This window comes from Etheostoma spectabile, chromosome 7 (genome assembly GCF_008692095.1).
Source record: "Etheostoma spectabile isolate EspeVRDwgs_2016 chromosome 7, UIUC_Espe_1.0, whole genome shotgun sequence".
Classification (NCBI taxonomy): Eukaryota; Metazoa; Chordata; class Actinopteri; order Perciformes; family Percidae; genus Etheostoma; species Etheostoma spectabile.
The window spans coordinates 26,228,017-26,236,681 of record NC_045739.1 but is presented as its reverse complement, the minus strand read 5'-3'; the positions used below and the strand labels follow the sequence as shown (position 1 = coordinate 26,236,681).

Genomic DNA, 8,665 nt, shown 5'->3' with positions numbered 1-8,665 from the left:
GCCACGCCCAGTGCCCCGGCCGAGTCGAGAGACGGGATAGAGATCAGATACAGATAGTACATACAGTTGGTGTCCGTACATTAATCTTTAAAAGAAAGAGATTGACAATAAGTCTGCATTTAAAAGATTTTAACATTGACTTAGCCACCTCCACCACCAGCAGTCTTGGAGAATTTAAGCTGAAGAGGGGGGCAGCAGATCCTGAAGCAAGGTGAGGTCACCACCGGTAACCAGGTTTCAGTCACAAAAAGAGGTCGTTTTGTGTCATAACAATATGACTCCGCTTGACTTATCACTTTACTTTTTTCGACAACATGAACAGGTAGTGTGCCGGCATATATGTGTCTATCGGAACCATGACTCTTCTTCTCTCTTCTATTACCTTCACTTCTTATACTCTAAACTGGATTCATGCACACAGCACCCCTAGCACTAAGGTTGAAAACCCACATATTTCCTCTAATAAGAAAACAAGTCTGTTGTACACCACAGAACAGTATATGTCTAATCTCTTAAGTAGAACTTAAAGTGTTTTCTCTGTTACTTTTTAGGAGAACATAAACTTACCCAATTTAGTTTTTTTTAAATTATTATAATGCTTAAATCTTAGGGTATTGCACAAAAACATGAAAGTGAGATGTAGCAAGTTCAGACCCTACATTTGGTGCTTGTTGAGATTATCACACCACAGTCTTTGGTCCTTCTAGTGCTCTTGTAGCGTCCCTGGCTGAATAATAGTCTGGCTCTTTTTAACTGATGATTCAGGAATCTTTATTGTCCTTTTGCACCATTCCTTATTACAGATTGAACATCTTGAATCACCGTAAGAGCTGAGAAAAACATGGGAAAACCACCTTCACTTCACATTCAATTTGCTGAGATCTCTTTTAGCTTAACTTAAACTTGTATTCTCTAATCTCTGCCAAACTACAAAACGGTACACAAGTAACCTCAGACTACAATAGTTGTACATAATGAAGTGTTTTGGGATGACTCCCACAAGGAAATTGAAATAGCAGTGCCCTGCTACATTCTGCTATTCCCTGCAGTGCCCTCATGTGCCATGAACTATTAAAACTAATGTTTTAGTCATAGTTCCATTACTTTTTTGTGACTTAATTGCCATGTTCATCACACCCCCACCGGCACCCACCTTCAGGCACTACCAAGAGCCTGGGTCCTAAAAGGAAGTTTTCCTCACCACTGTCTAATAAATCTTGCTCTTGGGGAAATTATTGTATTGTTGGATCTATGTAAATTATAGAGTGTGGTCTAGACCTACCTTGTAGATGGATCACCTTGTAGGGAGAGCTTGAGCCGATTTTGAAGAAGGGCTGTACCTTTGGATCCATGCCTTTTGTTGATATTGGCCATCTTGATGAGCAGCCACGCAGTTTATTCTGCACAAACGGCAGTGCAAGTAACTCAATTCAGCAGCAGTGACAGCTACCAATGCAGAGGTAACCCGTCGTGATGCATCTGAGTGAGGATCCGACTCACCCAGACCACAATCACATGCGTCTGTTGTGACACAACAGAACGTGGCAGGTCTGGGTTAAACAGGGAGAGTGCAAGGCTATTTTCTATGATTTCTTTTACATGTCTCAGATCTATGGAGAAGTGCTTATAGGGTTTGACACAGCAGCATGTCTGATGTCGGAGGCATGAATTTTAATACTACGATGTGCCCAAGGAAGGACCTCAGTTGTGCAGGTCTGTAGGTGGAGGTGCTTGAGAGACGCAGTCACATGTGAGGCGTCAGGTTGAAGTCCCTTTTCTGAGACTGGATGCCCCAAGAAAGACAGTTCTGTTTGCCAGAAGTTGCATTTTGAGAGATTCACTTGGTCCACTTTTTTAATAACCGAGCACACCGAGGATGGACAAGTACATTATCTGTATCTTTATCTGTTCCACATGATATCTGTATCTGTACGTACCTACTCGACGGGGCAGGGCCTACCACCGGAAGTGATCAAATTGAACCCGGAAGTGGGTCGGGTTCTCTTGAAATGTCGGGCTTTAACCGGTATGTTATTTAAGCTGCAATATATGATTGATCAAAATTGTTATATTTATTGCGGATTTAAAACTATTTACATGACAAATCAAGCTTCAGATCAATGGTGTTGTCAGGTGTAAATGTAAATGTGCTGTATTTAATAGCGCTTTTCCAGTCTTAACAACTGCTCAAAGCGCTTTTACATCTACAGGATACATTCACCATTCACCACATTCATACACTGTGGCCGGGCTGCTGCGTACAAGGTTCCACCTGCACATCAGATAAACACTCACAACATTCACACTCCGATGCGCAGCACCGGGCAACTCGGGGTTAAGTGTCTTGCCCAAGGACACTTCGACAATGACTGCAGGGGCGGGGATTGAACCACCAACCTCCGATTGGCAGGCAACCGCTCTACCACTGAGCCACAGCCGCCCAAACAAACACTGCTGTAACACAACCAACATATACAGAACGTTTTGCAACAATGATACAACACATGCGTTTGCATTATGAAGTAAAATGTAATGAACAAGAGTTTTCATACTCCATATAACTTTTTCTTTTAAACTTTTTTTTTTTATGATCAGTTTGGATTTTTTTCTTTTATTTCACACCAAGGTATATGTGTGTGTGTGTGTGTGAGTAAGAGAGAGACACAGACAAAGAGGGGCGGGAGCGGGGGCAGCTGAAGTAAAAAAATAAAATCTCCGATGGCAGAGACGCAACGTGAATTGCATTTAAACCAAGCCAGCATGTCTAACCCACGTTCACCCGAAATCTACTGGTTACTATGTAAGTACTACAAACCGAATTTAAAACAAACCTGAAGCTGAAGAAACCCTAAACGTTAACGAACAGATCCGCAGCCCCGATTGACTGAGGAGGAGACAGAGAGACAGAGGACAAGAGAGAGAGAGAGAGAGAGAGAGAGCGCATTTCTCCATGTCTGTGTGGGTGATTGATCCGACGGGTTGTGGGGGGGCGCTGTGATTATCACAGAACCTGCCGCCAGTTAGGAGTATTATTCAATCCGAGCACGGATATTGACTCTTACTCGATAATACTTGTACTCGGCAAAAGTGCTTTATCTGTACCGAGTACTCGTTTCAGCCGAGTATTCGGATCACCCTAGCACAACCTCATACTTTTATCATGTTCCTCACGTTCAGCCTGAGACTATGATCTCATCAAGATAACACGGACCCCTGACAGGCCTTTGAGAGTAGATGACATAATTTGCCGGAAACAGCTGCAGGGCTGTCCAACTCTCACGCATTGGCCGTGAGACACCGCATTTGACTGGTTTCACACCTCACACGCCACACCCATCGATTTCTCATCCACGCTGAAGTGTAACCCTTTCGGTCAAATTTCTGAAAGATGAGTTTATCTAAGATCTACCTGTTGAGCCACTCGTGATCGACTAGTTGTCTTTCAGAGACTGTGAGGGGTTTAAGAGCACTCCTTTGTGCGGAATTTTCAAATTGGAGCAACTGAGAGCATTTTTTTCATGACCATCCCAGGTGCATTTCCCCGGCTTCAGGTATGTGCTCTGAGTATCACAGACCCTCTGTCACTTCGTGACCACTCTCTCTGTACACATAGAGTGTGAGCAGCGTGGCTGGTACGTAGCAACTTCGCATTTTATTGGACTCGCTCTGCTGTGGACGTGACCGTTGCATCTGTGCATAGACCTCTTTTATGAGCAGAGTACAGCCACCTCTAAACTTTGTCAGAGACCCAAATGGGCCTCGTGCTCTGTGTCTGTGTCGGTCTATGAGATCCATATCAACGGAGAAATAACCAGCACAGCAGACTATATCACACTCTCCAAATCTCAGACAACAGAGATGGAGGAGTTATATTTTTAATGTGCACAAAGTTGTAAAAATGACAGAAATCTGATGAAAAACATCTGAGCTATAATATACTATTTTACATACTACAAGTTGGGCCACTTGTGTCTGCTTTCTCTAACCTCTGTGCATCTCTAATTGTAACTGTAATATTCATTCAATATTTCATAATAAAGACAAATAGTCTTTATTTTCCCAAAAAAAGTCAATACAGTAAGTGGGTCACAAGGATGAGGGCCAAACATTATTGAGCCTTTGCACAAAGGTTAAGGATTAGAATTTATGTAAATCAGATGTTTTTATTCTTTCAATTTCAGTGGTCTTAGCTGATCCTCAACATTAATTTAAAACGTCCGGGTCCCTGGTGTAGGGGCCAGGGACCCCTGGACCTGTTCACCAAGACCCAAATCTTTTTCAGCTGTTGCTACTGACATATGCGTATCTTAATGTGGCTCATTATGTTTGGTACATTGTCTGGGTCAGTTCTTATATCATAAGAAGGTAATACAATGTGTAATCAAGTGATGACTTGTTAACATTAATGAAATGCTAAATGCCCAAATACCGTTGATACTACAAACAATGCAAAGGCTCTTAAGCCACGGTTTTGCACATGTCATGTAAAACTTGATTTCTCCATTTTTTTTTCACAAACCTCTCCAGAACGTGCCATTTAATGGTTTATTTTTCCAAAAAAAGGTTTTTGGAAAAGTTGCAGCTGCGGCAGCTGGTCCCAATGCCAGTCCAAACCGCACCCTCTTAAAGCACACTAGGCCATCATGGGAATGAATGTATAAGCTCCAACTGTCCTTGTGAGTGGAACCTGGTGATAAGCGCTCTGGAATTCAATGTAGATACAGTGTTACCCCTTCAGCTCAACAAACATTTCCTCCATGTGAGGCAATGGGAACCCATTGAAGCAATGGGAAATCCTCAGCTCCTAGCTCCACACTGTGCCTCCCTAAGAAATGGTTGCTGGCCACCTCTGTGGCCCCCCATGATCCAAATAAAAAAATATTAATTTATTATGATTTTACACGCAAGCTCCTAAAGCGGAACTAATGTGCGACACAACATTCTACATGGTAATAGTGCTGAGCACCAAACACTAGGCTCGTTCAAGATGAGCCGTCTGCACAGAATCGTCACCGGCAATCGGCGCCCTTTGCATGCCGGTTAGTTTGTGTCCGACTTGATCCCGACTTCTCTGGCGTCATGCACACGGGCAACAGAAATCTCACGAGAGCAAGGCGGCCGCAGTTCTGGACCAGGCGGCGCAGTTGCTTTTCACCGACTGCAGAGCCAGGCGTACCCATCAGAGCATGCTGGGAAACGCCGGCTTCTCAGCTGATTTAACACCTGATTGGTTCACAATCGACTCAACATGATGACGTTTTATATGAACTTTTTATTGTTTTTGGATTGGAGGGATTTTAACTGCTATTTGTCTGATTTAAAGACTTATTCTGTACAGAACACACTTTGTGGCTGATAGTGACGTTTAGAAGTCAGAGAGACTAAATCCGTTCAGATCACTGATCATCTACAGTCTGTTGTTAATTAAAATCAGCAACAGATTGCATGTAGAACATTTCGAGAGCAACTCTGTCATAATTAAAACAACTAGAAACTGTGTACAAGCTGATATGTGGGTCTGATTATATTTTATTAAATCGGAATAGCACCAAAGTGTTTCTGTCACTTCCTGTTCAGCCTGAAGGTGGCTGAAAACGGCGGGAAACTGTCCAACTTTACTGCAGCTCTATGTCCCCGCCCCTGGCTGCTGCCGCCTACTCTCGTCCACTTTACAGGCGAGGCGCAGTTCATCTCAAACGAGCCTAAAGTAGCCCGCCTGCCACGCCCACATTTGGTGCTGCTCGGTGAATAAAACACTACGAGAGAAGCCATGGTTTCTCTTGTTGCTAGAGTCCAAGGTAAGCAAAACCATTTAATCTTGTAAGTGACTTGTTGTTCTTGCACATAACCGTGTTCCTTTTGTTCCTCGCATTGATAATAAAATCAAGTTAGTAAATGTCTGGTCTCGATATGTTTAGAACTTAATCATATCTAAGCAAACTCATTGAAGCAGAAGCGAATATCCAAATGTCAGTATCCTTGCCAGGTCTACACAATGCTGTGATGTTAACACGTAACTCCATCCGTCTTGGCTGTTGCATTCAATAACAATACATTTATGTAAAGTAATCGACAGACTTTATGCCCGGGAGGGTTAGGCACAAAATGTAATGCATACCCCTATGTTTTTTTCTTCTAATATCATGCGGTGCCCAGCTACGTCCTGCTGTGCCTTGTAATGCCGCACAGTGCCCTGCTATGCCATGAACTACAACAAAGAACTACTTGCTCTGGAGGGAACTACTAGAACTGTTGGGTCCTTGTAAATTATGGAGTGTGGTCTAGACCTACTCTTTCTGTAAAGTGTCTTGACATAACTCTTGTTATGAATTGATACTATAAATAAAATTGACTTGAAAATGAATTGAAACAAGGAAGGGATGTATCGTCCTTTTTTGCTGCAGTAAACAAAAAGTGAGAAAAACAGCAGTGAGAGAAACAAATCAAGGGGTTGAGGAGCAGGAAGGGGGAGAACCAGAGGAGTCGGGGGAGTTTGGAGAGAGGGCATGTGATGAAAGTGAGGGCTCTGACACAGAGAGGGATATTCCAGAGGATGAGGAGGATAAAGAAGAGGGTGAAGAGGAAGATAACATACAGGGGCAGAGAAAGGAACAGCCAGAGGGACAGCAAGTGGATCCATGTGGATCAAGTACTGCACCATCAGGTTTGTGACAAAGAAGGTTCTTAGTTTTTGCAAAGCAGTGCAATTACAATTTCATTGTAGGTCTACTGTGTGTCCTTAAAATGGTGCTTTCTGCTGTAAAATTCTTTTTTTGTGTCAATATGTTTCTTTTTAAGTGCATACTTACTACTTACTACATTTTGAAATTCATGCATGTATACATGCATAGAGTGGTATGCATAAGTTTAGGAACCCATACTGAAGTTTACTAAAAAGAGGAATAAAAAAAAAAAAAATCATCTTTCAACAGAATGATGTAGCTACCAGTACACCCCAACTGGAATATATTCCCAACCAAATTGATGGGGGACAGGAGACTGAGCTTCAGGCCAAACAATTTTAATCTTCATCCATGGCTTGGGTATTCTGTCATGATGGACTCTACATGACCAAGATGGCGGCGCGAGTACATCGGAAGGTGGTGTTAGCTTTAGCTTAGCTCTTAGTCCTCCGCGCTTCCCCCGCCTTTGTTTACGATCTCGACGCCACCTGCGAGCACTTCCGCCCGGCCGGGCAGAGTGCATAGCCTCGGGTCTTCTGGCCATCTCAGGAAGCAGTCGAAGGTTGTCCATAAAAGAAATTTGTCCATAAAAGAAATTGCGACCAGATTCTGCAATTTTGCGGTATTTTTCTTGCTCATTTTGGGTTTGTTCTGCAGAACAGTTGTGCCTTTACATCGTACACCCACGTGAGCTTTTGGAATTGGTTCGCAAATTTCTTTTATGGACACCTTCGACTCTTCCTGAGATGGCCAGAAGACCCGAGGCTATGCACTCTGCCCGGTCGGGCGGAAGTGCTCGCAGGTGGCGTCGAGATCGTAAACAAAGGCGGGGGAAGCGCGGAGGACTAAGAGCTAAGCTAAAGCTAACACCACACCGGCTCTCTTTACCCAGCATTTCCCTTGCCAATGTACGATCGCTGATGAACAAAATGGAGGAGATCCGACTCAGCATTACATACAGCAAGAGATTTTTGAACTGTAATGTCATAATCTTCACGGAAACATGGTTAAACAGCGGAATACCGGACAATGCTATTGAGCTAGCGGGACGACTCACATTTCAGGCGGATAGAACACTAGATGGCTCCGGTAAGACCAGAGGTGGTGGACTGTGCATTTACACTAACAAAGCTTGGTGCACAAACTCTGCTATTGTTGGGAGACATTGTTCAGCTAACCTTGAGTTTCTCATGGTTAAATATAGACCGTTCTATCTACCACGTGAGTTCACTTCTACTATTATCACTGCAGCTTATATTTCCGAGCTGACGCCAAGTCTACTATGAAAGAACTTCACGCAGCCATAAGTAAACAACAGACCGTTCACCCAGAAGCTGCGTTTATTGTTGTGGGTGATTTTAATCATTCAAACTTAAAGTCAGTGCTACCAAAATTTCACCAGCATGCTTCTTGTCACACCAGAGGAAACAAAACTTTAGACCATGTTTACACAAACATGGCTGGAGCCTACGTCGCGACACCCCTCCCCCACCTGGGACAGTCAGATCACCTTTCTTTGTACCTCACCCCCAAATATGCACCTCTCATCAATTGCGTGAAGCCATCAGTAAAGACCATCAAGGTTTGGCCTGCGGGAGCAGATTTATCACTTCAGGAAAGGTTTCCACACACAGACTAGAGTATGTTTGCCTCTCAAGCCACTAGTGGCTCTCACACGGACATTGACTGCTACACCTCCTCTGTACTGGATTATATTAACACCACCATAGACAATGTTACAACCCAGAAGCAGATCACCACATACCCAAATCAGAAGCCATGGATGAACAGGAAAGTGCAACTCCTATTGAAGACACGCAATACTGCCTTCAGATCAGGAGATGCACAGGCCTATAACACATTCAGAGCAAATCTGAAAAGGGGCATCAAAGAGGCCAAGCACAAGCGCCCTCGACGCATGTGGTAGAGCATTCAGGCCATCAGTGACTATAAACCCACTCACTCCACCCCCGCAGCCACTG

At 43.7% G+C, this 8,665-nt stretch overlaps 1 long non-coding RNA gene across 1 annotated transcript in view; it reads right to left on the bottom strand.

Annotated features, from left to right (window-relative positions):
* LOC116692726 (uncharacterized) overlaps positions 1–8,175 on the bottom strand; it is a 14,412-nt gene extending 6,237 nt beyond the window's left edge. Inside the window, exons 1-2 of the long non-coding RNA XR_004332766.1 lie at positions 8,165–8,175; positions 4,334–4,338 (exon numbers count right to left, since the gene is read on the bottom strand). This is a non-coding gene — a long non-coding RNA (uncharacterized LOC116692726). The remainder of the gene's footprint in view (positions 1–4,333; positions 4,339–8,164) is intronic.
* Positions 8,176–8,665: the final 490 nt, after the last annotated feature.